Source organism: Podarcis vaucheri (assembly GCF_965113315.1).
Source record: "Podarcis vaucheri genome assembly, chromosome: 3".
NCBI classification, from domain to species: domain Eukaryota; kingdom Metazoa; phylum Chordata; class Lepidosauria; order Squamata; family Lacertidae; genus Podarcis; species Podarcis vaucheri.
Window position 1 is genome coordinate 45322823 of NC_138761.1, and position 26421 is coordinate 45349243.

The 26421-nt window shown below is 42.1% G+C and overlaps 1 long non-coding RNA gene across 1 annotated transcript; it reads right to left on the reverse strand.

Annotated features, from left to right (window-relative positions):
• Positions 1-10297: 10297 nt before the first annotated feature.
• LOC309528022 lies at positions 10298-13068 on the reverse strand. Its single transcript, XR_014217477.1, has 3 exons — positions 12909-13068; positions 11178-11343; positions 10298-10485 (listed from the first exon to the last, which is right to left on the reverse strand). It is a non-coding gene; the product is annotated as an uncharacterized lncRNA (long non-coding RNA).
• Between the last annotated feature and the right edge of the window lie 13353 nt (positions 13069-26421).

Below are 26421 nucleotides of genomic sequence, written 5' to 3' on the forward strand. Positions count from 1 at the left end.
AGGGGGAATTGCACGTGCGCCATCACCCCAGCAGGGCCATTGCTGGGGGTTGGCAAAGTGGGCAGCCGCTCACCCCACGCCACTGAGGGTGGGAAGCTCCCTAGAGCATGGGCCACCAACCAGCTTGCTGGCGGTGCACAGCTTCTCCATGCCACTGCAGGAAACACTCCCTAGAGAGTGCGCCTCCAGCAGCGGCATGGGGGGGAGTTGCGCGCCCACCAACCAGCTGGCTGGCAGCGGCAGCTTCCCCCACCCCACCCCACCCCATGCCACTGTCCATGTATAGGACAACCCCAGGTTTTTTTACATAATTTTTGAGTCAAAAAAACTCATCTAATACACAGAAAAATACGGTACTTGGCAGGGTGATCACCTCAAATGGCAGACAATGGAAAGCAAGGAGTGGCAGCAAGGTGTTGGGGAAAAGATCTGTGCTTGTCATTACACAACCTGCCTTGCAACCCTTAAGCTAACCTGCTGCCCTCTGGTGTGATGAAGGATACTGTCCTATTGTTAGTACGGGGGGGGGGACTAACAATCTGGTTGGCTTTTTCTGTGGAATTGGAGGTGCTATCTTGTCCTTCTCATGTCTTGGCCAGGCCCTGCTTCACAGTCCTTCCACTTAGCTTTCTCCTTTATCTGGATGTGGTCCTTCTATTTGTACTTTACATCTGCTTATCTTTTGCTCAGCTCCATAGTTTGTTTCTTCCCTTGGCTGGGAGCACTGCTGCCCCAATTCTACAAAGCTGGCTGCTTTGGCTCATGCACACTGTGCATTATCTCACTTTTCCTATCTTAAATTCACTTCTCTGCACTTTCACATCAGTTTACAAGTTTTTTAAAAATAGAAGCCCTCGCCAAACTTCATCAACATTTTAGTATGAATTTCTCCCACAATGCACATTTTGGCTAATGTACACATTGCTGCAAAGCAGTTTCCCCTGAAATAATGTGTTTTTATCTGTTACTTATACCAATATATTACATGCATTTATAGGTACACAGTGGAACCTCTACTTACAACCATAATCTGTTCCGGAGGTCCTGTCATAACTAGAAACATACATAAGTAGATGCTCACTTTTCCATAGAAAGTAATGGAAAAGTGAATTGATCCGTTCTAGACGATGAAAAACATCCCCTAAAACAGCAATTTAACACAGATTTTACTGTCTAACAAGACCATAGATTCATAAAATGAAGGCAATAATCAATGTACTGCACTATAAAATAAATAAGACAGTATTGTACATTAAAAAAATTAACTTTTTTTTCTTACGTGCACTGAGGGTGGGTGGGCTTACCTGGCTACAAGCTCGGGGTGGGGCAAGGGTCAGTAAAGAGCTGATTCACTTTGACCAGGGTCATTTTATTTTCTTGCCAGGCCAGGTTCTTCTCTGGACTTCCCTCAGGTTAGTTCCTTGGCGGGGTTTGGGGCTGCAGCGTGCCCTGCTGTGCCTCTTGCAGGCGGCACCTCTTCCACAGCTTTGTGGGTGGGATGGGGACCCTCTCCCCAGTGGTGGAGGCTCCAGCACTGCTCCGCAGCCGGCCAGCTCTGGGCTGGTGGCAAGGCCTCTGTTTGCATCTAGAGGAAAGTTCATAAGTTGAAGCACCTACTGAAGATCTTAACTGGAATCGTACATAAGTAGAGAAGTACATAAGTCGAGGTTCCACTGTACTTCATCCCAATATATGCATTTTCTTGTACACATTATTTGCCTGGAGAACATCACTGAAAAATTTCAAGTGTGAATCTTGAATACTGGCTGTGTTTCGGTTCACAGATTTTGTTTTGGAAAATGCAAATTAGGTAGATCCTCCTTGAAATGTGAGCTGAATCAAATTTCTCCCCCACCCCGGAGTCCCATGCCTGGCCATTCCACGCCTTCCTAAAACCCTAGATTTTTCCACCTCACTTTTATGTCTCTCTGCTCCTGCCCAGCAGACTCACATGCACTAAAACGATTTTGGGAAGGGAAAATCCCTTTCATAGCAAAACTGCTGTCCCTTACAAAGTGACTTCCTAGCCAGCTATTCAGAGACTTAGGAGGAATTGTTGCCTGTAATTTTTTTATGCATATAACAGTTCCACTGAGATACCAGTGACTATTATCTTTAAGGTATAGCACGCTAAGTATAAGCCCACAAGAGCCAAAAAGTGCCATTAAGAGGAATGCCTAGCATATGTCCTCTAATACCTGTTCACAATGGGGAGCCACCTTATCCGGTTTCATAATGCGCCTTTATGCTTAAGTAATGAGCATTAAAGGACAAACAGTATGTTGCATTTCTTTCCAAATCATGAATTCCTTTCCTCCCTAAATAAAGTATGAATCCCACCTAAATGTGTCAGTTGTGCTGCTTTTCTTTCCTGGCTTTTTAAAACAACTCCATCCACTTTCAAGATAATTTGAAACAGCAGAAATAACTAAGTAGATTTTGTGGCATCTTCATTGTATAAAGGAACAGAAAGGATTCAGTTTTCAGTTTTGTGAGGACATCTACACACAATAGATTTCCTAACCTTTCCTGAATTTCTGGAATTATACCAACTTGCAACCCAGTGCCTGAAGTTACATTGCTATACCACCACCCGACAATATCTGGATGAAGTATGGTAGAAGTTCTGCTCTTGTTTGTTATAAGAATAACTCTGGTTCTTAGCTGAGGTTTCTTTTCTGTTAGGATATCAGTCAAAAAACAAGCCAATGCACTTTTTTTTTTATTTCACTTATTTTTTTCCTCAGGCTTTCAAAACCTTGATCTGCTTTAGCCTTCACTTTTCTAAAATTTGAACTTTGCTGCTCTCTTTCCTCTCTCATTCTATCCTTCAAGGTTGCTGCCTCTCAACAAGCTTTCTACCTTCACATTCTCTGCCATATTTCTATACTGGGGTGGGGAATCCTTAGTCTATGAGCCAGATGCCACTACAGCCATATTTCATTTGGTCCTCTGGATTCCCTCCCTCACACCCAGGGAGCAGCTGACAGAGAAAAAGCCTTCGGTATTATGCAAAGTGTGCAATTGCAGCACAGTTATCTGCAAGACGTTCAAAGTGGGTGGGCTGGGTGGCTCAGCAGAGAGATAGACTTGTGTTCCTTGTAAATACAAAGAAAAGTGTTCAAGAATTTAGCAATTGTATGTATGCAATATTTGGGGTGCAGCTGTATTTCATAGTTTGAGCCTTTGAATAGCTGTAAGGTAGGACTTGCAGTTCAGCCTTGCATTTAATGTTTAATTTTATATTTTTGTAAACTGCTTAGAGGTTTTCTTACAATCAAGTGGCTTATAGATTTTGTGCAAATAAATAAATAAATACATAAATACTTATTCATGGTTCTGTGTGGGTCTAACCCCACAACTACTGGAGTGCAGGTTCCCAATAGTTATCTACTGGGGTATTGCAGCCCTTGAACCCACCAGTGTTCTAGATATTGAGTTCGGAGAGAATTCTTAGGGAAGATGAATTACTGTTCCCATGATTCTGTAAAATCCATATACAGTGGTACCTCGGGTTACAGATGCTGCAGGTTACAGACTCCGCTAACCCAGAAATAGTACCTCAGGTTAAGAACTTTGCTTCAGAATGAGAACAGAAATCATACGGTGGCAGCACGGCGGCAGCGGGAGGCCCCATTAGCTAAAGTGGTACCTCAGGTTAAGAACAGTTTCAGGTTAAGAACGGACCTCCAGAACGAATTAAGTTCTTAACCTGAGGTACCACTATAATTCATTTCACCAGAGCACTTTTTCAGGGAAGTTCTAAAGGAACTCTTGTTTCCTTAATTTTTAAAACGATGGCCTGATGCATTAAGCTGCTTGCTTATGTTATTACCTGGTTGATTGAACAAAACTAGGAAAGGAGAGGAAACTAGATTAACGCAAACTAGTTGTGTCTCATGTGGCAGGGAAAATTTCCTCACTGTTCCCAAAGGACTCTACTCCTTAAGACCTGAGAGGAAGAATAAGGCCTGCCCTCAGAAGCTCTGCAAGAGGCAATGCCGTGGTTCATCCATCCATTCCATAGCTCCATCAGAGGAATGTCACTTCACACAGGAAATCTGATAAGAGGAATTTCCCCAATGTTCTAAGACTTGAAACTAAGCCTCCCAAATCCTGTTTCTTCAGATGTACTTAACAAGCAACTCTTCCTCCCAAGGAAGGGTCTTGTGGCTGACACAAAAATGTGACTCAGACCTACATTCAGCAAGCCAAGTATAAACCTGGATGTTTATGTGGTTTCTTTTCCTGTCCCTTCTTTGAAATCCAAGTTAACTTAAAAAAAACAAAAACCATGAAAAATCTCACAGGTTGTTTTTTTTGTCAGTGTACTTCAGAGTTTAGAAGGCTGTTAAGAGTGTGAATATAAATGTCACCACACATACATATTACATGGACTTAATTTATATTTGTCTAAAATGCAAAGGTTCCCCCCTCCTTTTTTTACAGTTGTACCATCTGTGATTGAAGTGTTATCTTCCTACAGTTTATTTCATCTCCAAGACAGAGGGAAAGTATATAAAAAGAGGGGAAGATGACAGATTAGATAGTAAAGGGGCAAAGGTTAAGGGTCCATGGGAAGTTTTCAGGACTTGGAGGAAAGCCGTCACACAACATAGTTCTCAGTGCTAGGTTATTTTATTGGTGTGGGTGTGTTTTAATTCATATTAATTATCTAAAACCAGCGGTGGTTTTGCTACGAACATGTCATGTTATTTGGTTTTCCAAATGGGAAAACAGCACTCAGGGGAAATAATATAGCAATAACCTCTTAGGAGGGGAAAGATAAATGATCAGGGTAGAAGACAAGAAGAAGAAGAAGAAGAAGAAGAAGAAGAAGAAGAAGAAGAAGAAGAAGAGTTGTTGTTGTTGTTGTTGTTGTTGTTTGGATTTGATATCCCACTTTATCACTATCCGAAGGAGTCTCAAAGTGGCTAACATTCTCCTTTTCCCTTCCTCCCCCACAACAAACACTTTGTGAAGTGAGTGGGGCTGAGAGACTTCAGAGAAGTGTGACTAGCCCAAGGTCACCCAGCAGCCGCATGTGGAGGAGCGGAGACGCGAACCCGGTTCCCCAGATTACGAATCTACCGCTCTTAACCACTACACCACACTGGCTGGGTGTGATGGCTGGGGTGTGAGTCATCCCTGAGAACTTTCTTGCTCTCCTAAGATAAAATGTGCATTAAAAATGCATATATTACGGGGGCCACCAGGTGGCGCATTGTAAGATGGCTGACAATAACATCTCTCCGACCCATACGAGGGAATTAAGAGGCTACTATGGGAAGTATGCAGTCTTCCTACCCCCCCAAGGAGATGAGGGGGCTGCCTTGCCAGCGGTGTCCACAATGCACCCCCGGATTCGAGAGAAGGGGGTGCAGGCCACTTGGCACGAGCCCTCTATAAAGTCGACTCTTCCTGACACCGATTCCAATTAGCGCATGCTGGTTTGCTTTAGCTTGGAATTATAATTGGAAACATATGATTGGAATGAAGCTAAAGCACGTACATCAAGCAACGTTCGAGAGATAAGACTGCTGATTAATGGATCTCTGTGACCGGAGTGACGGATGGATAAGTAAATCAACTGATGAACCACCATTAAGAGACTGTATGTTTGGAATGAAGGGGGGTGGAGGAAAAAACTTTTCTTTTCCTTGCATTATGTGATATTAGTAACCCTCCACCCCAGAAAGAAATAAGATCGTTGTGTTTTACTATCCACAAGCAGAAATTTAAGAACTGTGTGGAGTGGATTATAGTTAAAGAGATGATTGGTAAACAACGAGAACGGAGGAAAATTTTATGACGCAGCTTAAAATGGCTTCTCTCTAAGACCGGCTTGCCTGAGAAAGAAAGACAGGGGGAGGAGAATCAGGACCATTGGAATGAGAAGGATGGTTGGAATGTGATTTTAACCTGACAGAGCCCTCCTGATATACTTGGCAAGCCTGAGAAAATTAAAGGACAAACCGAAGATTATTTTTTTATGGAAGCGTGGAATGGCGGCTGTCCCTGAGTGATATGATCTTTGGAGTGTATAAAACCCACACAGAGGATGCCTGTCTCTAATCTGCTTGTGAAGATTATCAGAGATCACAAAGAAAGGAATATATGATAACAACAAGAAGATGAAGAAAGTAATAAAGGACTATCTGGATTGAACTGGATAGAACTGTTTAATTAAAGCAGCAATACAAGTGATGTTTGGACTCGTTCGGAGCTTGATGTATGGGTACCCCCAACAAAATTTAAAATTTGGCTGTATAATTTGGAATTCATGTGATTTGGATAATGTGATGTGATTGGCCTGTTAATAAAAATTGTGGATCGAGGGCCCGACCCCGCTATGTGAAATAAATACACAAGGACACGTGATATAAGGTTAATGGGCAAGAAAAGGCCACAACTTTATTGATTACAGCAGTGAAAAGGTATTGGCTTAGGCATTGGATGACTATAGGTGGTGGGTTTATTCAACAGTAGGTGGAGCCTGTTGATGCTCATCCAACGATAGGCTCACCCCCTGATGTCACCGAGGGTCGTGCCATGGCCTCCCGCCAAGCAGGCATCGGACGGAATACACGACCGCCAGATTCCTTTAACGGAATAACCCACGGTAGATAGCATAGGCGATGGCCACACCTAGCCCTTGACACAGCACAACACATGAATCCAATGCCTAACCGCCACCCGAGCCGCAAAGGGGCTCGCCACCAATACCCTCACAGCTGCAACCAATCCTTAATGCTGCTAATGACACTGTCCAACCAAATATCATTCCCAATGTCCGTTAGATATATTACTGCAAATAGCATACAGAAATGCATTTTATTAGGGGAACCACTTCACAACAATCATATTAGGCAAAACTGCATACAAATATGTAAACATTAGGATAAATTTGCAATAAAATGTTGATAAATTTTCATGAGGACATTATTTTAGAAAATCACAAACTGATGTGAAAATGTAAAGAACTGGAAATATAGGAAACTAAGAGGAAACCAAAGCTGGCAGATTCACCCATCCCTAGACAGAGCAGGATAAAAACACAATGAAATAAATAAATACAGCATATAAATGTAGCTAATGGAAGAGATGAGTGTTTTCCATACATAGAAAGAATTATACACTTTGCTTGAGCACACACTATATTTTGAGCATTTATGCGTCAGCCTCGTTTGGGCTGGTATCCAGCCTGCAACTATCAAGCTGCAAGTGACAGGAAATGAACGAAGGTGATAATAGTACAGCTAAAAGTTTGACTAAAGTGGAGAAAATGTGAGAGAACGCAAAGCAATCAGCAATGTGAAAGGATAACTCAATGCATACACATCTTGAGAGAACATGGTGGGCTTGTGCTATTTTCCTTTTCCTTTCATTAACATTCTTCAACACAAAACTCCAGAAGTTCACTAATAAAAGAGGTCGCAAATATCAGCAAAAGTGACTCAGCAGCTTTCACTTGCCGAATCTTTTTCAGAACTTCTCTTCACCCAGCTGCAGTCTGGACTCCCACGTTTCAGCTGTTCTTTCTAGCCACAGGCAGGAAATAATGATCTTTTCCAAATTAATGAATATTAAATATATATAATAGAAATGGCAATGTTAAGTGGGAACCATTGCTATGCTCTTAACAAAGACTCTGGGAAAAATAAAAGCGAGGCAGGTTTCGTTTTGTTTTCTGACAGCCCAGTACAAATATCAAATCTGAATCAGAAATGCCATTTGTCTGCGGGGAGGGGGGAGGAGGAAGAGTAACAGGGAGACAGATGTTTCTCTCATTATTTTTGTTCTGGGACAGCCATTGCTATTAAGACATGTCACCATCCTCCAGGGCCACAGATACAAATGCACAGCAGGACAGCTGTGTTTAAATTATCGTTGTAATTTCCACTGGGGCACAAAAATGTCATTCGGAGGCATTCATGCAACATAACCCTTTTTTTGCATGAGTGTATCTGGCAGATTTTCCCCCTTTCATATACATGTATGAACAGATCATCATAGCGGTATATTGAAGCCATAGCCAGGTGCTTTCGTTGAGGCTCGTCTAAAAGTAAGAAATGTAAGCAGCCCAGGAGTGCTTTAGGCATCTCCCATGACTTTCGCAGTCCTCTGTTCAGCTCACCAGTTATTTCCCAAGCGTCGGGAAATTCTAAACAATGATACTTCAGCTGAAGATAATGTTTGCCAAATGCTGCTTATTTTTCTTTTGCAGGGCTGCCCTCTGCTCTGGAACAGTTGCAGTTGCCCTTTTCAAATCAAGGAATCTGCATTTAACCCTCAACTGAAAGACAGGACCCACTTATAATCTGTTTGAAGACGTTTTATGTTTACCTGCATCCCTTAAATAGAAGAAGAAGAAGAAGAAGAAGAAGAAGAAGAAGAAGAGGAAGAGGAGGAGGAGGAGGAGGAGGAGGAGGAGTTTGGATTTGATATCCCGCCTTTCACTCCCTTTAAGGAGTCTCAAAGCGGCTCACAATCTCCTTTCCCTTCCTCCCCCACAACAAACACTCTGTGAGGTGAGTGGGGCTGAGAGACTTCAAAGAAGTGTGACTGGCCCAAGGTCACCCAGCAGCTGCATTTGGAGGAGCGGAGACGCGAACCCGGTTCACCAGATTATGAGTCTATCGCTCTTAACCACTACACCACACTGGCATAAGAAATGTTGCTTGATCAGCGGCCCATGTAAAGGCACCCTTCTGTTCATGGAAGGGGTTTGTATTCAATGGAGGCAATTACTCACAGTTTTCTCAGCTTCCACCCCCTTCACCCACTCCCCATGCTACTCAGTCCTCTGCAACAGATGAAGAACACAAGAAGCGCCGGCTGGATCAGCCCAATGGCCCATCTAGTCTAGCATCCTGTTCTCACAGCGGCCAAGCAGATACCTGTGGGAAACCCACAAGCAGGGCCCGAGCACAACAGCACTCTCTCTTCCTGTGCTTTCCAGCAACTGGTGTTCCTTTGTGTCCTTCTCTCTCAAGGAGGACTATATGCAAAATATGACAGGGTTCCTGCGCTCTTAACAAGTGTAAAGAAAATACAACTTTGGCAAGGGCAAAGGTCTAGAAATGCCGCACCTGTTGAAATTCACTCTGCTGCTTTTAAGGAACTTTGTACTTCATTGTATCTAGGCTATGAGTCCTGGGAGAACTGCTCCCTGCCTTGCAGGCCTTTTCCCACCTGGCCTGGGATGTTCGTAGCAGTGAAATTCTGCCTGAAATTAGGCTGTAGGTCAGAGAAGGAAAATGTTACTTTCCCTTGCAAGACGCACAGGATTTCCTGAACTGGGTAAAGAAAAACACACCTTCCCATTGTCCCGGTTTATAGCACAGAGTGTCCTTGTACTTCTTTGTGGATACCATCAGTTTCAGTCTTGGTAACTAAGGAAAATATTCTGACGAATGCTTTTTGCACTATTTAACTTTGCATTATATGTACTAAACTGCATTCTAGTAGTTTTCAACAGGTCTAATTTCTTGAGATCAGCTTCCTTAGTTAGAAAGCTATATTAGATTCAGAGAACAATTCATCCCATCCTATTGCAGCGTGCAGCCACCATTCACTTTAGCTGTCATTAAATCCCAGATATTCTCTCCCCCCCACCAATAATGCTATAGAGCCCCTTATTTTCTGTAGCAGATTCATAAGCAGACATTTCAGACATTTGCTGCTGAACATGCAAAAGGGGCCTTTGAGAATGCTTGAGCCTAGGTCTGCCCCTCCAATGATACTACATGCGCCAGCAACCGCAAGCCAGCCTGTGATAGGCTGAGACTGAAGGGAACTGTTATGTACTGAAGTTCTCACCCTGGGCCAGCAGGGGGATATTGTAGATAGTTATGCAAATAAGGGATTGAAAGTGACGTTCAGTGATTGGATAGTTTTAGAAAGTTGTTACAGTGATGTTGTACTGGAGCTCTATATAAGCAGGCTGACTGAACCCTTCAGTTCAGTTCTGTTGTGGCCTGTGAATAAACAAGAATCCCTGTGTCGTCTGATATGTTCACCCACAACTTAACAGGAACCACCTGAAGCATGCCAATCATTTCAATCACAAGGGCTGCCCCTGTGCTGGAAACCCTTTCTTTGTGGATCAAGGTGGCCCCCTTCAAACTCAGCAAATCTTACTCTAGGTTTGGAACAATGTTAGCGCAAGCAGTGGCACTGGAAGGGTAGAGCTAGCCCCACCCATTCCCAGACTCGTGTATTTTGGGCAGGAAACAAGCTATGATGTATATGATAAAATCCCTAGCATAAAATGTGGTTTCTCACAAGCTTATTGGGGTTAATCAATAGTGGTGGACTGCTAACCTGAACGGTCGTTTGTTCATACCGCCAGGCTTCTTCTGTAATATGCAGCTGCATAGCCAAAAGGAAACAGTCTAGTAGTTGTGCCGGAATAGTGAGAATCAGTGTACAGAAAGAGAGAATAGAGATGCACCTAGCAAACGGAGGAACCTCTCAACAATCCTTCGAAGACAAAATTGGAATAAAGTCACATTTATAGCTGACAAGAATAGAACAAACAGAATACATATATCATATATTTTAGGAGCAGCCTTAGCAGAAATGCAAGGATATATCTGCAGGAAACAGAATCCTATGCATTCTTAGATTTATGACTGATTTTTTTAAGAGTGTGGGAATGACTGCCAGGATTTCATCTCATTCATCTTTGTCTAAAGAGGCTCAAATGAATGCTGCCACCAGAGGTTAAGGAGATCCATTTGTCAACGCAAGAGGATGGGTCGGAGACAATAAAGGAAATGGTAAAACCAACCATCAATCCCTGTTATTTATTGTGATTTAATTAGCAGATTTAGACTGCATTCTTCAGAATGCTCCGCCAGGCCAAATCCCATTTACTATTATGGGGCTTTCCTGGACGCTGAGCTTTGCAGAGTGAGTTGCAAGCGTGTTTCTTCCTCCCATGCCTTATCATTTCTTCTTTATGCAAAACATGCAGAATAAGACACTTGGGAATATATAGTACAGAACTCTGACAGGACCAGATCCAAGTTTGAGGGGAACTTTGGGGAAGAGCCTTCTGGTGGGGCTTTCCTATGTTGTGGACCCATCCAACATACCCCAGTGGCAGTAATAAGTAGCCCCACCACTACCACCCCCGAGTGGCTGGATACAGGAAGTGCTATTTCACTTACCCAGAATGCCTCTGTCATAGCGTTGCTCCTGGGTATTGTTGGGAATTAAAATGGTGGCTCTTGGACACAGCTGAATTTTTAAATGAGACCCAGGGCAGGCATTAATGGTGGGTCCTGCCAGGGTGTTGGGACTTCTCAAGGATGTCATGTGCTGATGCCAGGCCTGCTGATAAATGCCAAAGGTGAGCACATTATGTAATTTTCTTGATAGGATTTAATTTAAATAATAACTAAATCACTGCTAAAGACAACTGTTAGAACAGTTGATAGCATTTCTGGATGTGATTTTAATGATTTAATTTAGAATTGATTTCAATTATCAAGGCAAAATGTGTTTAGTGGCCACACTTAGGCAAATTTGCTTAATTTGCAGATTAAGTATGACTGAGATAGCCTCTGCTTACCCACAGAAAACTAACATGACAGAAATAAGGCTTAACACCTTTCCCCCTGACATGCCATGTGAGGAGATGTTTTGTTTTTTATGGAGAAGCATTCATCATATGATGCCCCATCTATACTCTGAAATGGTACAACTTGGGCACAAATTTAGCATTTCTCAGTCAGGACAGGCAGAGGTCTTACACTGAATGTCAAAGCAGCACCTCAAACATTGGAACTTTGCACCCTTGACTGCATGGTGGGATGTGCAACTCATGTCCAGCCACATGGTTGGCTGAGAAATGGATTATTCTCATGTTGCATGCTCATTTCCTCATTGAAGATGTGGGCCGCTCAGGAACAGCCCTGCTATTTATGTAAATGAGGCCCATATATGATGCTAACTACCTATCCATCACGATCATTCTCAATGATGCTAAGTAAACCATGGCTTAGTCTCAATTAGCAGGGCAGCAGAAAGGTCAGGGGAGGAACAATGTACCCATGATCTGTGGTCTAGGACAGGCATCCCCAGCCTATGGCCCTCCAGATGTTTTGGCCTACAACTCCCATGATCCCTAGCTAACAGGACCAGTGGTCAGGGATGATGGGAATTGTAGTCCAAAACATCTGGAAGGCTGAAGGTTGGGGGTGCCTGGTGTAGGAACTCACACTTCTTTTCATTCACACTAAGCCATAGTTTGGCTTATCAGTATGAGCAAACTGGGCCAAAGTAACTTCAGAAGAAGTCCACATATGGGATTTAAAAGGACCTTATAGGCAATACGTAATAATTAAAACAAAAAACGGATGTGGCACTAAAAGCAGCAGTAGAAAAAAAAAACTTCTGCATCTTAAAAAGTGCTAGGAAACTGTGTTTCAGGAGTAGCTGTCATTTAATCCTTTCATTTATTGGATTTGTCTAGGACCTCCCCAACTCCCATGGACCACTTGAAAATTGCTGCGGGATTAGATGGACCACTTGCCTGTTGTAGCAATCATAATGTGCTGTGATAGATTTTGCATGATATTTAAATTGTATTTCTACAGATGAGGCACAGACCACCTGAATGAAGGCCATGGACCATTCCACAGCTTGGGAAGCCCTGGCCTGGGAGACCATACCATGAAAGAATTCAAAAGAGCTGGCAATAAAGAAGGACTTTCCCCCCTTTCAATAAACTGTTCCCTCTTATCCACTGAGAGGAAGGACCATCGCTTAGTAGTAAAACACCTGCATTGCATGCACACGAAAGCTTATACTCGGAACAAACTTAGTTGGTCTCTAAGGTGCTACTGGACATTTTTTTATTATTATTTCGACTGCATCAGACCAACATGGCTACCTACCTGAATCTACCTGCATTGCATGCAAAAGATTCAAGATTCAAAAGATTCAATGTTTAACAGTAGCTCCAGATCTGGCTTGGAACAGCCTCAGTCGAAAACCCCGGGTAGTTGCTACAACTCAGCATAAACAATCCTGAGGGTTCTTCCACACTTCCTCTTGTCCTGCACTTTCTCCTAGAAACAAACCTACAAACATGCCCTACAAACATGGACACAACATAGAACATCACACTCTGCTCATGCTTCCTAGAGAAAATGTATTCTGTAAGAAAAGTGTATTATCAAATAAATGCCTGCCAGTGTTATCCAATAATATTTAGGCAATGGCTAAAATACAGTGTGGTTTTTGAAGAAAGATTTCATCTCTCATCAGCAATAGGATCTATTTTTTAAATGTGCTCCCCCCACCCCCACCCCCCAAAACACCAAATGCTGGAATGCTTGATAGAAATGCATTTATTTGTCAGATCACGAAGTTCTCATAACATTTCTCAGCCTTAATAACACATCTGCTCTTAAAATGTGGTCTCTTGGTAATAGCTGGCTGAAAGTGTCTGAATTTAGGGATTATTTGAGACAACAGATTTCCTTCTATTTGGAATTGAATGAGGCATCTGCTCCCTCACCGTTGGCTTTGTGGGATATTCTCAAGGCAATCATAAAAGGGCAGATCATTTTGTACATTATGGAAAGGAAAAAAAGACCTCTGTTGGTAATTATGAGAATTGGAAGGGTATATTGGGGACCAGGAAAAATAGTACTTGATGACTATAAAAGTAGTTGCTTCATGGAGCCTCCACTCAATTTCAGGAAGATGTAGAGCACCCAGATTAACCAAAGAAGGGACCACAGCAATGAATGAAGGCCCAAAATTAGCAGGTGGAACAAAGAAGTGTGTGTGTGGAGGGGGAATCTGGAAATTATTTGCATTGTACCTCAGGAAAAATAAACAAGAAACTGGCTGACTCATTACAGGATGAAGAGTTAGTCATGGATTCCTGGAGAATGAGCAGATTGTCTGCCAGTATTTATGACAACCATGTATTTGGGGAGGAGATTTTAAAAATCAGATTATGGTGCACAAAATCACACACAGTCCTCCATATATTAATTTGCTTTTGTAATATTAAAAATGAAAGCAATCTCACAGCAATTTGGGAATATTACTACAGAATTCCAGAGCCTCTACTAAAAAATGTAGGCTTAACATTTACCTTGACAAAAGTTGGTATTAGAATCACAGAATTGTAGAGTTGGAAGGGACCACGAGGGTGGAGAAAACCTTCCATGTTGCCCAGTGTGAAAGAAACACTTGCTTTGGAGGAAATTTGTTGTGGAATTCCAGGGACAAAAGTGTTTTGGTGTTTTTAAGGTGCAAGTGAACAGATACCTGCATGCATGTCTACAAAGGACCTCGTGAGCTGTATTGTCCAAGAGGAACCTGCACAACAGGTGCAGCTCCACAGTTTCTGATGTTACCATGGAACAGCCATGTCTGTACCACAAGCCAAAGATTCATTTCCTGGCATGTACCACCCCCCAGGATCAGTTCTTTAAACCTTTTACTTTTTTTACTTTGACTTCCTTTCCAGGAGCATTAAAGCTAGGCTTCCTACATGCTGTTAACCATCCTTGTCCTTTGGGCACAGGGATGGTTTATGATGTACTAATGGAATGTCTTTTCATGAATGCCATTTCCCGGTCACTCTAATGCAATCCATAAACTTATGTGTTAAGCCAGTTGTACTTTCCTGTATAAGCACCCAAGGAGTTAACCCACCTCTATGTAACAGTCAGATTTAAGATGACACATGAACAGCTACTGGGACTGAAGAGGTGACATCACAGGATGACATACTGACTTGTTTTGCCGTGAAACTAGTGTGATGTTACAAAACAAGTCATGTCCTCTGGAGCTCAGTAAATGACATAGTACTTTCCAAATGGAATAGAACCTTCTCGTTGATATAGTACTTTCAAAATGGAGCAATGAATCTCTAGGCAATGGGATTTTCCAAATACTAGATGTAGTATCAAGCTCTGAAGATAGTTTGACACCACATGATTGATCAACCACTGGAAGAATGAATCATTATTTTAAAGTACTTTCCTTCTGGTTTAAGTATAACCACCATTCCAGATGTGTTCCTGATCCAATCAGCAGATGGATGTGTTACAACTGGCTTTCTCGATCCCTCCTAATTAATCTTTTACATTTTCTTACAGAAGCATTTATTACTATTCTTACACTTATCTCCCACCTTCAGGGATTTGTAGCTCAGTAGGAGAGCCCATGTTTTCCATACTGAAGTTTCCAGGTTTAGTATTTGGCATCACAAGCTTAAAAAAAATAATCAGATATAAGAAGTCCTAGGGAAGATCACTGCCCAACAGACAATATTTGATTAGGTGGATAATCCTCTAACTGAATAAGGCAGCTTCATATAGTCACAGGATGGTGATTACTACAATACGACTGTATTGTATCAGTTGCCATCCTAGCAAATCACATGCTACAATCCTCCCCTCCCCCCATCTTTTTCCCAATAGATCTTTGCATCTTTGCATTGAAGGACTAGAAGAATGACATCAGTTGCCATCCTGGGGGCTAATACACTCTGCAGAGGCTCTGCCATGAACTAGGTTTCTTCTATTATTTTAAAAACTTATTAAGTTGTTGATGGGGGGGGGAGGCGGAACCACTCAGTGCCTTCTCAGAGTGGTAATCCTCCCCCCCCCCACTCTCTCTCTCTATAATTATTTTTTTAATGCAGCCTTTACCCAGCCCAAAGTGTGATGAACCTCCCTCTCAACAATGCTTTGGAATAATGCTATGTTAGGGACATTGTGGAAATTAAAATGGCAACTACCAGACCCAGATACCTGGCATTGACTGGAGCACTGCTGTCCACTCTCGCTGCTTATGCAGTCAGGCAAGCTCACCAGGGAGGGTTGTGGTGCAACCATTGCAAGTACTCTTGGATGGGGAGTACTTCGTGGGAGAGCTGCTCCAGAGGAAGAACTGTGAGGGGAGAGATACTTTTGTTCTTCATCAGGCATGGCTTTCCCACCCGCCTTGCCTCACCCTCCCGCCCTGGGAGCCTTTCCCAGACCATGACTTGGAGAACAGCAGAAGCAGCTTGGAAGAGACAAGAGGAGCTCAAAGATATTTCTTAAAGTAATTTTATAAGTTGTGTGTCCTTTTTTCTCAATTTGATCCTTTTACATGGTTTTCTACATTTTGTGGTATTTTATGCCAAAACATTTCATGCATTTTTATTGATTATAGATTAGTAATTCTTTATTGTAATAAGTGTAAACTCTTTAATTATTATTTGCTGATGCTTCATTTTAATATTTACTATTAGATTCTAATGGACTATTGTGACTTTTTATCTTGGATCAGATTGTTATTATTAATGTTTGATGTTTTATTACGTTTTTGTATGTGTTGAAAGCTGCCTAGAGTGGCTGGGGCAAACCAGCCAGATGGGTTGGGTATTTATTATTATTATTATTATTATTATTATTATTATTATTATTATTATTATTTTATTATCTTGACTCATTTCAACCTGGGTTCATGCTTGGTTATAGAACTGAATTGAACTTGGTCACCCTGATGAGTGACTTTCATCAGAAGAACAGGGGGTGTGGGGCCATATCCCTCCTTGATCTCTCTCTCTCTTTTTTAAAAATGATATTTATTAGAAGTTTAAGAATTACAGAAAAAAGAAAAAAAGAAAACAACAAAAAAATTGACAAAACATACATTACAATACATAAAAGGAAAAGCATAAAAAACAATACAACAATACAGCAAAAAAACAACATTAAAACACACATCCAATGTTCCATATCTTTATCTTTCATTTACTTGTTTCATCGACCTCCTCACACCTCCCTTTTTGTATTCTAATTTAATTAATTGTTTCAGCAAATTCTTTCCATCTTTCTCAATTTTTGTTATATAATTTATCTTAACGATCTAACCTATTAATTAACTCAACCTATTAATTAACTTTCCATCTTTCACTATATTCTGTCATTCAATTTACCTTAATTTATTTAACCTTATCTTACCATAAAAAAACCTTAAAACTTAAAACTTAATACTTATTTGTACATAACTCCTTATATCATTTCTACTAAGGCCAAACAGTTTCATTCCAACATTTTTCCTAATACTCGTTAATTTTACACTAATTCTCAAAATAATTTTAAAAATTTTTTCTTCCAATCTTCATCCAACGTCTGTTCTTCCTGGTCTCAGGTTTTGTCAGTCCTTCTTGTCCCCTTCCTTGATCTCTCTGTGGCTTGTGATATCATTGACCACAGTATACTTATACACTCTATTTGAGGCTGCCCTTGAAGTTGTTCTGGAAGCTGCACTTGGTGCAAAATGCAGTGAATTGACCCTCACTGTGGCAGGATTTGGCCAACATTTTACCCTACTGTTGAAAGAACTGCATTGGCTTTCAGTTAGCTACCAGGTAAGGTTCAGGGGGATGGACTTTTATATTGGTATATAGGTAATAGGTAAAGAACCCCTGGACGGTTAAGTCCAGTCAAAGGTGACTATGGGGTTGCAGAGCTCATCACGCTTTCAGGCCGAGGAAGCCGGCGTTTGTCCACAGACAGCTTACCAGGTCATGTGGCCAGCACGACTAAACCGCTTCTGGCACAACGGAACACTGTGAGGGAAACCAGAGTGCATGGAAACACCGTTTACCTTCCCGCCACAGCGGTACCTATTTATCTACTTGCACTGGCATGCTTTTGAACTGCTAGGTTGGCAGGAGCTGGGACAGAGCAATGGGAGCTCACCTCATCACAGAGATTCAAACCGCCGACCTTCTGATAGACAAGCCCTAGGCTCAGTGGTTTAGACCACCCTGCCACCCACGTCCCTATATAAAGCCCTATCTGACTCACCCCTTATATACCCAACTAATCAGTATGTGCTGCAGCTAAAGATCTCCTGCAGACGCTCCCTTATTAGGAGGTCTGCTCTGCACAATGTAGGAATCAGACCTTCAGGGCTGTGGCACCTGCCCCTTGGAATCTCCTTCTTTTAAATATTAGGCACTAGTTCTTTTTTGACACCTGCTGAAGACCTTCCTCTTCCAACAACGTGCTTAAGTAGAGATCTTTCCCAGCCTGCATCTCTATGCCGAAAAGCCCTTATAAGAGACTGGCTGAGTGGACTGGGTAGTTGTACTACGATGTTTTGCCTCCCTCTTGTGCCACAGAAAGTGGGCTATTTGATGAGCAAAAAGTGAGAAAAATCATTGGAGCTATATAATTACTGGGGGTCACCTATGGATAACAATGTTCACAGCTCAAACTGCATGGCTGTGCTTCTTCAAGGAGGTTAAAGCCACCCCATTTGAGAGCATGCTGTTTTCTAGCAGTCCAGATGCAACTGATTGGAAGTCACAGCGAGTCAACACAGAAGAAGCAACCCCTGCAAATGTACCTAATTTCCCTCGAGACCATGAGGTTTATGAAAACAAATAAAACCTCTGTAACATTTCTCCCCCTTTTTATGGTATCAAGAGTTCACTAGAAATTATTCCACATTTAATGGTCAATTTAAGAACATTAAATGTAGTTAACAATCAATTTAGCAGGTATTATTCCACTTCTGTTTATAAATGTCTAATTAAAATAGGTCATTTTGCTGTGCGGAGTGTGACTTTTGCTAGCCAATTGCAGCACTTAAGCCAATGCAGGAAAAATACCGGTAATTGCTATTTGAATACCCTCTTTCTCTGCCCCCCTCCAAAAACGGGGGCAGCCTGCATATATATTTGTAGTTGCTACCCCCCTACTTTCCAGATCTTCCCTGTCATGCCTTCCTTCCAAAAACCTCCAGGTATATAGAGCAAAACCACAGAGTGGAAGGCACCACATGGCTTGGCAAAAGGACTCCATAAAGTTCTGTCCTGTAGCTGTGGATACAAACTCAAGCTGGTCGTACGCAGAACTCCGACATGTTCAGCCCACTACCCCTCGGCACAGCCAAATGTTTCAGCAGCTGCCCTTTTGTCCTGTTTCTTAAATAAACAAAGAACAGATACAAATTAATGACCTAAATTGATGGCAAAGAACACTGCCTTCCCAGAGCTAACTGCCTTAAAAGAACAGATGTTAAAATAACATTTGGATTCGCACAAATGCAAGGGTTTTTTTTTAATGGCGGGGGGGGGGGGACTTCTGTGTGAACATGTAGGCTTGGAATACCATATAGAAAATAACCTCTAAAGAAGTAAGGCATTGCTTGCCCTTTGCTGTTGCACCACAGATTGTGTGACCTTCCTATCCTGAACGGGAGATGCAAATTATTCTGCACATCACATGCTACAATCCTCTCCCCCCATCTGTCTGTCCCCCCCCATAGATCTTTGCATTTTATCTTCAATCTGGAAGGACAAGAAGAATGTTACTTTAGATAGTTATCAGATGCTGTTAGATTTGTGTATCAGTCTCATTATTATTATTATAGTCATAATTATAATTATAAAATAAAACATTACCTCTTTGTCCCATCCTTCAGGAGGCAGTCTTTAGTCGTGAAGGATGCTTTCTTGGAAAACCTTGTTGAGAGTTAAGCCTGAAAAGAGGCAGACTCTTGTGAATGGTAATTATATCCAGGTGCGAAGAAGTAATTAATAGAGAGAAACCTTTAGCAAAAGGAGTGAGAAATCTTAAGTCGGGAAGAGGGGGAAAACAGATGTAAAAAAACAACAACCATCATGCAGATCGCAAGAAAAGTCACGTGTAGGATTACATTAAGGCAGTGAGCATTTTCCATCAAAGAGACTCATAGCAGAATGTTATCCACGAAGAGGAGCTACCTGTTAATACCTTCCTTGACCCCTCCAGTCCTTTGCATTGCCATTTGAGTTGCCCGTCAGATAGTGAGGTTTTGCCAATATGCTATACAGGATTCCTGAATTACATGGAAATATTATTCGTTCAAAATAATTTGCAGACCAGTTATCCTATGCTCAATGCAATTTAATTAAACATCAACAAACATTTTGAAAGCAGCAATTAAACATAACATGCCTTTCACAAATCGACTCTCAGCAGCCATCAAATAAAATCTGAACAGCCTTCAAATTGTCGCAGCACCCCATAGGTTTTACAATCCATCCAAAAGGCCATGAGGGAAGAAATCATAGAATTGCAGAGTTGGAAGGGACCCTAAGGATCATCTGGTCCTGTGGTTCCCAACATGGGGCACATGCCCCAAAGGGGGGCAATTTGATTTTTAAGGGGGGCAATTCAAGAATGAGTTATTAACAATTAATGGCCTTTTAGGCATCCTCCACTTTGTGAATAATAAGAATTATATGTCACTGGGGGTGTGTGTGTCAGAATTTTAGAGATGCTTAGGTGGGGCATGGTCAAAAAAAGATTGGGAACCACTGATCCAGCCCAACCCCCTGCTACGCAGGAATGTGCAGTTGTCCTATACAGGGATTGAATCTGTGACTTTGGCATTATCAGCACCACACTCTAACCAACTGACCTATCCAGGATGGAACAGTTTCTACTCTCAGGTAGGTCAGCCCAAAGCTTTGGGGGCAATTGCAATAAAGGCTGTACTCCTTGAGGCTGATGGTTTTACCCAGGGCTCAGCAACCTTTTTCAGCCATGGGCCAGTCCACTGTCCCTCAGACCATGTTGTGGGCTGCACTATATTTTGGGGGGGAGGAATGAATGAATTCCTATGCCCCATAAATAACCCAGAGATGCATTTTAAATAAAAGCACATATTCTACTCATGTAAAAACACCAGGCAGGCCCCACAAATAACCCAGAGATATATTTTAAACATGGCGGCGCTGTGGGTTAAACCACAGAGCCTAGGACTTGCAGATCAGAAGGTCAGCGGTTCAAATCCCTGTGACGGGGTGAGCTCCCATCGTTTGGTCCCTGCTCCTGCCAACTTAGCAGTTCGAAAGCACGTCAAAGTGCAAGTAGATAAATAGGCACCGCTCTGACGGGAAGGTAAACGGTGTTTCCGTGCGCTGCTCTGGTTCGCCAGAAGCGGCTTAGTCATGCTGGCCACATGACCTGGAAACTACGCCCGCTCCCTCGGCCAATAAAGCGAGATGAGCGCCACAACCCCAGAGTCGGCCACGACCGGACCTAATGGTCAGGGGTCCCTTTACCTTTACCTTACATTTTAAATAAAAGGACACATTCTACTCATGTAAAAACACGCTGATTCCTGGGCGGTCCGAGGGATGGGTTGAGAAGGTAATTGGGCTGCATCCAGCCCACGGGCCTTAGGTTGCCCACCCCTGGTTTGACCCTTCATAAAACACAGGAGCTCACTAATTGACGATAACCATCCCTGGGTCAAATACAGGGGCAGGTGGTCTCAGAGTTGCATGCTCCCCATTTCCCTGAGTGGCAAGAAACTCAGAGACAGGGCTACTGGGTTTTGCTTCCTTTGGATGACATAACACACTAGACACATAGTGTTTTTGTTATATCTGTCTATTTACAAATATCCATGCAGAGCATAATGGGATCAAATAGATTACTAATGCAGGCAGCACAACCACTGATCCTGCATGAGATTCCTAACTGACCTATGGTCCTTCATCTTCAGTCAACTCACAGCTCCCTTGTCTGGCTCTCTTTCTAACCAAACTCAAGCAGCAACTGCTTCTAGTTTTCTGTCTTTCCCTCTGCCAAATTCTGATGGACTTCACATTTCCAAGATTAGAGAAAGACTGAAAGACATTGAGGATGATCCAGCTCCTTTTGTTGTATCTCTGGGTCACCCATCAAGTTTCTCAAGTAAAATAATGGGATAAACTCCATTCATGCCTACCTAGGCAGTCAAACTCATTGTAGTATGTTGGGTCCTTGGCTGTGAAGGATTTTCATGTGGGAATCATAACTTGCCCTGGACAAGAAGCACTCTAAATTCCCGACAAATTCTTATCATAAATTTGAACATATGCTGTATGGATATAGTAGAACATGTCTTGCTGAAGAATGGACAAATAAATGCATGTTTAGATCATGACAAAAAAGGAAAATTTCTGGATACATTAAATGACTGTGTTCTAGACCAGTTGGTCCTTGAATTGACAAAAAGGGAAGCAATCCTGGTGGGAGATGTAGCCATTGCTGAATTGATTAGAAACAGGGACCTCAGTGCAAATTCAACATACAGTATATGTAGATGGACAATTGCCAAGGAAGTCCAGCACAGAGACATTTCAAAAGAGGAAATTTGTCAAAGATGAGAGGATTGGTAAAATTGAAAGGGAAAGTCGTATGGGTCAAAGGTATCCATCCAAGAATTCTTAAAAGAGTTCACATGTGAAATTTGCTGACCTAACTGAAATGTGTAACATGTTTAATTGGCCATGTTCCAGTCTTCTAATATTATTCTTTGTGCCTGAAGTGTTGCATTGGAACATGGCCAATGCAACACTATAATAATAATTTTACTATTTATATCCCGCCCATCTGACTGGGTTGCCCCACATTGGGTGGCTTCCAACATATATAAAAACATAACAAAACATTAAACATTTAGAAACTTCCCTATACAGGGCTGCCTTCAGATGGCTCAGGGGTCAGATAAGTCCATACCCTCTAACATTTCTCCATTGAAAATAGGGACATCCTGAGATCAAATCAGAAACCGGGATGGCTTCTGTGAATACGGGATTGTCCCTGGAAAAAAGGGACACTTGGAGGGTCTGATCTGGTGATTTAAGAAGCGCTGGACTTAGGTGATACCACCTATATTCACATACAACACAGCCTGAAGCCAGGTTAACAAATTACAAGTCAACTCCAACAAATCCATTTACTTGCTGCGCGCCAAGTGCATTTTGTTCATGCCATCGCACACTGCACTCCATTTCCCTTCTTCCTCAACAGTCTAATATACATTTTCTTGTCAAGCGTCTTGGCAGTCAACTCCACGGTTTGCAAGATGGACTGAGAATTCCACAGGTGGACTGATTAGTGGGTGGCATTTTTGAGTTCTAGCAAGCTGTTAGCATTATGTCTGTTTGCTTTAGGTACAGATGTGAAGTGATTTGACAGTCAATTTCAGAAGTGTGTGAATTTTTTTAATGTCAAACTCTTCTTTATGGATACAGTCTCTTATCTGCCTGGCTGTCCATTGGAGAGAGAAAAAACCACGAAACCTCAATCTGGTGGTTTCCAACAATAAGGAGGGGTGGGGGTAGGGATCCAAATGCTTTCAAGTGAGAAAAAAAATGGTTTTGCATGGGAGGGCGGAGGGAAATGTAATTCAGTTGAGGGCTTCAATCCACATGACCAAAATTCTATGGCGGGTACAAAGGATCTGTTACTAGGAAGTCAATTTTCTGTTTACTTCACACAACTCACCCGAACACAAGGTTGCATAACAAAAGCCACAGATACAGGCAAGTGATGTTTGACAAGTGGAATTTTCTGTTGACTTGCTCGTTACATTTCCTCCTTTTGACAGAAACATTTGGAATGTGATTTTTCTTGCAGTTACTCTGAGCCCAAAATAACAACTCTAGAATCAACGCTTTGGAGGTGGAAAGGTACAACACAAACACTTGCAGTCAGAGCAACATGGGAAATATGAGTTGACATGCACAATAACCACACGTGGCACATGGTTTATTGATTGCATCTTGTCATATGAAAGAGGCACTCTCAGATCTTGACATCATACTTCCATATATTTCACAACTGTGGAGGAAAATGTAAATATTATCTATAAAAGCTGTGGATAGAGCTGGCTAATGAATGGGCCAAGATTCCTCTTTCCACAAGGCAGCCCTTCTTAGAACAGCAACAGTCAACACCTGTATAAGGGGAGGCCACTTTCTTGTCCAGAAAGTGGTGTGGGAGGGGGACAGCCTGTCACATGAGCTCCTGCGTCAGGAGCCATCAAGCTCTGCATTATAGTTGGCACTGTTCCATACCAACTTATCAAATTTATGGAGCATATGTGCTTGGGTGAAGTCATCAGTGAGGGAAAACTGAGGAAAATGGTTCCTCCCAATTGCTGACTGGCAATGGCTCTTTGCCTTTCTGGAGCATGCCTAATCATGCAAAAGCTTGTACACGAAATGCCATGCATTGGCACACTTTCTGTAGGTAGCTATTAACCAAAATATTTCATATCACACTCAAAGAGAGATGTAACGCCAATATGTGAATTATTTCTCTCACACAACTTTTGTAAAGGTTGCACAAGTGAGGGCTGCAGGCAATTTTTCCTTAGCACGGCACAATTTAAAATATGACATGGCTACTGGGTTTCAGGCAGAATTGCCATGTGGCCTTTGCACCACCAATTAGCCTTCCCTGATGTAGAGAAAATTTCGTTCAAAAGAGTGGTCATAACAGCCTTGGACTGTCCAGCTCGTTGGTTGTTTATTTATTAATAAAAACACTTCCATAAAAATACCAAAATGGTTTCCAACAAGTATACACATGAATAAAAACCACATACAGATTTAAAACCTGAGAGCATCAGCTAACTATAACATTGTCTGCATAAGCCTGCCTTATGCCTGGCTTAGTCTCAGAGACATACATGTTAGTCTCAGAAAAAGAGAAATCTATAATTGATAAAAGAGTATAGTAAGCAGTAATAACTCCTTCTGGCCAAGGAGTTTATCACAGTCAAAGGCACTGAGATACCAATGGTGGGAAAGGAAATAGCATCACTAACATGCCTCTGAATATGTTCTGAGGTAATTTCTGAGGTAATTTCTGTGGAGAACAATAGTCACTCCAGTGCAACTGTGGCAATAAGCCTGATCTAGCATTGGGCGTACCTTTTACTCCTAGTTCCATGTTGATTAGCTTCAGGTACAGTCAATTCTAAAAGAAAGAATTAACATGGTGGATTAACATTTGTGAATACCATAGGTGACTGAACAGCCCTGAACTCTATTTCTGTGAATGCTCATGTCTATTCAAGGAGAAGATAATATCCATTTCAAATCTTACCACAGGCTGGGTAAAAGAGGGTGTTACTTATCATAGACACCAAGCTTTGGGAACTAATTTTGCCTTTCCCCAGCAATTGTCTGAAGTACTAAGAATTTCTGAAGAACAAGTTTGCAAGGCAGGGGAAATGGGGCGGGGAGCACCTAAGGACATAGAGTGCAGGAAATATTGCAATATGTAAACTATCATTTACACACAGCCTCGCTTCTTGTGTAAGGCATAAAGACAAAAGACAAACGACAAGTAGGTGCAATACAATGCATAAGATTGAAGCCCTCACCATCTGATCTAATTCCAGGATGAGTACCACAACCTAATGCAGCAAGCAAACACACTTGCACAAAACCAACAAAATAAGAGCACACACTGACTATTTGAGTTATTTATTGATGGCTTGTATCTGGAAAATAATATGCTGCCGTTTGGATTAGAGGAAATAAATGGGATGCATCCATTGGTGCATGAGCAGAAAGCAACTCACACAATGGCACTTCCTCTCCCTGCAGCTCCCCTGAACCCCTCAAAAAGCCTCCCCAGAAGGCTGGGAGGAACAAGCAAACTTTGTGGGCTATGTGACCTGGATCTGCAGGAGAGGACTGCCCGAAATTGAGGGGGAGAAACTTGCACCAGTGGAGCACAACATTCAATTCCTCCATATGATTTCAGGCAATGTCCCCACCCCACTTCAGCCCAATCCACAATGGTTGGTAGGCGCCACCAAATTTCTGAAGCAACGTTTGGGGGTTCCAGCAGAGAAGACAGGAAGGGAACAGTTATCCCTTGCACAAGCTTGCCTTCTGCTCAGTTGGAGAAGACTTACAGTCCCAATAACAAATCCAAATAAAACACAGTCTTAAAACAATCTTAAATTTGAGTGTGCGTACCAAGTCTCCATGTAGGCAGCTGAACTAAAACCCCCCCGAAGTTTGGCCTTGTTTACAGTTTGTTTCCCTGCTTTTCTTCCTTTGAAAAGTTTCTCCTGCACCTTTTTGCTTTGCTGTAAATGCATCCAGGCCTTTTGACTCCAAAGCGTTTTGAATATAGTTTCTTTTCATTCTTTTTTTCTTTTTCTTTTCAAGCTTTAGTTTGACACTCTAATGAAGCTGTTAATTTGCTTTGGCTTTTTTCTCTTCTTTTTACACTTATAAATAAAAACATTTGTTCCATTTTTTTTTAAAGTGTGAAGAGCTGCAGCAGAAGCCATCAATTAACACAAGCAGACAGGGCCAGAGTCCTTCCTTCCTTCCTCCTCCCCCATAGCATACTGTAAAGATAACTGTGTGGTGCTACTTTGGAGGCTGCTGCTTGGGAGGGAAGGTTAAACGGAGCGTTCCCATTACTACCCCTCCTCCTCCCTCACTACATCTGTTTTTGGACAAATAGCATAATCAATACAAGGCCTGCAAAATGGACTTTTTCAGCAGCTGCACTTAGACAGAAGGCACAAGAAGGAACGAGGGGGGGAGAGATATCCTTTTGTGTTCCAAATAGCCGTCCAAAAGCA